Consider the following 3,168-nt stretch of genomic DNA (forward strand, 5'->3'; position numbering starts at 1 on the left):
GGTGGAAGGCTGAGCATAGAAGAGATTTCCCTTATGGAGTTCAAGGTCAAGTCAACCTACAGTCAATAACTCTGCTCTAAACTATAATAAAATACCGCTCAACACTCAATAGGATGGCTATAATATATTTTTTTAAAAAAGCATTCATGAGAATGTTTAAAAATTGGACCCCTCGTACAACGCTGGTGGAAATGTAAAATAGTGGGGCCACGTTGGAAAACGTATTTGGCAGTTCCTCAACATGCCAAGCATAGAGTTACCAGATGACCCAGGAGTTCCACTTCTAGGTACATACCCAAAAGAAATGGAAACATGTTCACACAAAAAACTTGTACACGCTGTTCATAGAGGCATTATTCAAAAGAGCCTCAAACTGGAAACAACCCAAATATTCATCAACTGATGAATGGGTAAACAAAATGTGGTATACCCATATACTAGAATATAGCATACATAAAGCTTTAAAATGTTATGCTAAGGGAAAGAAGCCAGTCACAAAAGACCAGATATTATGACTGCATTTATGTGAAATGTCCGACGCCCCTCCCCATAGGCATTTCCCTGGAGGCATATCCATACAGAAAGCAGATCAGTGACTGCCTGGGGCTAGGGCTGGAGGACAGGGAGGCGACTGTTAATGGGTGTGGGTTTCTTTTGGAAGTGTTGCTCATGTCCTACAATTGGCTCCTCTGAGGGGGCGTGGTAGGCCCTGGGGGGCGTGACTCTCAGGGCGGGACGAGCCAGCTTAAAGCGCAGCAGCCCAGGCCGTGGTGGCTGTTACTCCTGGAGGCATGGAGGAGTGCACATGCCTCTGCGCTGTGGGCTCTTCGCGGGGATGTCAGTGTTGTCAGGAGTGCCAGGGCCCAGCCGAGAAGGCAGCAGCCGATGGCAAGCATTGTGGTCAGAAGCGCCAGCGCCCCCCTGAGATGGCAGTGGCTGAAGGTAAGCGGTGTCGTCAGGAGCGCCAGGGCCCAGCTGAGATGGCAGCAGCTGACAGCAAGCCAGCCCCGGCCCCGGTGGAAAAGCACATCGGGGCGGACGAGGCAGCGGGGTGCTGTGCGGGGAGTGGAGGAATCGCGAGTCCCATGCCGACCTCGCCGCCCCCGCACTGCTCGCTGCAGGACCTGCCGGTGGAGATGCTGGTGGAGATCTTCGCCTCGCTCCCCGTCACCGATCTGCCCAGCCTGGCCCTGGCCTGCACCAAATTCCACCACATCCTGCACATCGACAGCATGTGGAGACGGCGCTGCCGGGAGGAGTTTGGCGTCAGTGAAAACTTGCAGAGCCTGGAGACGATCGGTATGTCTTATCGAGAAGTCTATGCGAAGCTGCTCCACCCGTACAGACACATTTTGGGATTGTGGCAGCTAGATACCGAGCGCAATAGAACACTGCTGTACGTCGTGGTGGACGGCTTAGGCATTACTGGTTGGGCGTTCAGGCCTTGCCTTAACACCCAGGTGGATGGCCCGCTGCAATTCGAGCCCGCGTTCAGAATTCGCCTGACGGAGCGGAAATCAGCCGCGGTGGAGTGCATGGAAGGCCGCCACAGCAGGCCCCACAACTGCCACATGCAGATTCGGAAGGACAGGTTCACCACCTGGTGCAAGAAGACAGACCACCGAAAGGATTCACCAACACGACTTAGGGACGAATGGGGGCGGGTGCTGGTGCAGGAGGTCAGACAGCAGTATGACTGCCTGACCTACCGCCGCCTCTACCTCCCGCCCAGCCACCGGGACGACCTCATTAGGCCAGGCCTCTTCCAATGCAACTGCAATGCCTACGGCCTATCGATTGCCATGCTCAGCTTCCATGGGAACTATGCCAGGCTCACGAAGGTCACGGGAGACTCCAACCACAGTTTAGAGATCCACCTCACGCGCCGCATCCAGCTGCCAGATGGCGAGATCTTCCGCAACTTCAACGAGCTCTCCCGCGTGGTCCAGGAGATAGACGAGCAGGTGACCCGGGAGCAGCAGCAGCAGCAGCAGCAGCAGCAAGAAGACGGGACTGAGGAAAGCGAGGGCCATGGCTGGCAGAGCCCAGCCCAGCCCAGCGTCAGAGAGTCCTTGGCTGCAGCTTCGGAGGAGCAGCCTGTCCCGTTTGTTCTGCCTGCGGACGTGCTCTCAAGAGACCAGAACTACCCCCGAACCTGCAGGATGTGTTTCTATGGCGTGGACACTGTTACTTATACTGTCACCTTAAATGGCTTCGCCTCCACCGGGCGCCACCTGGGTGTCTTCATCCTGTTCGATGAGAACCACTTCGGGTTCATCTGGCCTGAGGTGAATTACTTCATCCTGTTCAGCAGAGTCCAGAACACCTTCCAGAATGTGGAGGCACCATCTCCGCAGGCTTTCCTGGAGATGCTCAAGAACATTCAGTCCAGACGCTCTGGGAGGAGCGGCTTGCATGCACTTTGAAGATTTTGAACTTATAACTTTTTTAAATAAAAAGTTTAAAAGGAATTTATCATTGATTCGTGAAATATCACTGGGTATCTAAACAGTATGTTGACAAAAAGTGTATACTATGTAATTCTAAGAACTCCATGGACAGTCAAAAAGTATATGAAATACATGAATAGATAAGCAATTTATGATGCCAGAAATTGCAACAGGAGTTAGCTGGGGGTTGGTAGTGGGTGGTTTTTGACTTTTAGGGTCACAGTGAACTTGGTTTGTCAAAACCCACATACTTATAAAAGGGCTTGTACATTTTAGTTCATATAAATTACAGCTCAATAAGAAAGTTAAAGAAAGCTAGAAGTAATATTCCACAAAACTACACATTCTTCTTTTTTAAATCTTTTTTTTAAAAACTTTGTTTTATTGAAATATAATGGACATATAACACTCTTTTCAGGTGCACAGCGGAATGATGTGATATTTGTAGCTTCTCCTATTTTTATCTTTAACCTGTTTTTTTTCTATTTATTATTTTTTTTTCTTTTTTAAACATTAAATATTTATTGTTCAGATTATTACAGTTGTTCCTCTTTTTTCCCCCCATAGCTCCCCTCCACCCCGTTCCCACCCTACCCTCTGCCCTTACCCCCTCACTATCCTCATCCATAGGTGTACGATTTTTGTCCAGTCTCTTCCCGCACCCCCACACCCCTTTCCCCCCGAGAATTGTCAGCCCACTCCCTTTCTATGCCCCTGC

At 50.4% G+C, this 3,168-nt stretch overlaps 1 protein-coding gene across 1 annotated transcript in view; it reads left to right on the forward strand.

Moving 5' to 3' along the window:
* The window catches only part of PTH2R (parathyroid hormone 2 receptor), a gene marked incomplete at its 5' end in the record, with an annotated part of 47,075 nt that overhangs the window by 20,202 nt on the left and 23,705 nt on the right, over positions 1-3,168 (forward strand). The window lies entirely within an intron of this gene.

The sequence above is a fragment of the Myotis davidii genome, unplaced genomic scaffold (assembly GCF_000327345.1).
Source record: "Myotis davidii unplaced genomic scaffold, ASM32734v1 scaffold394, whole genome shotgun sequence".
NCBI classification, from domain to species: domain Eukaryota; kingdom Metazoa; phylum Chordata; class Mammalia; order Chiroptera; family Vespertilionidae; genus Myotis; species Myotis davidii.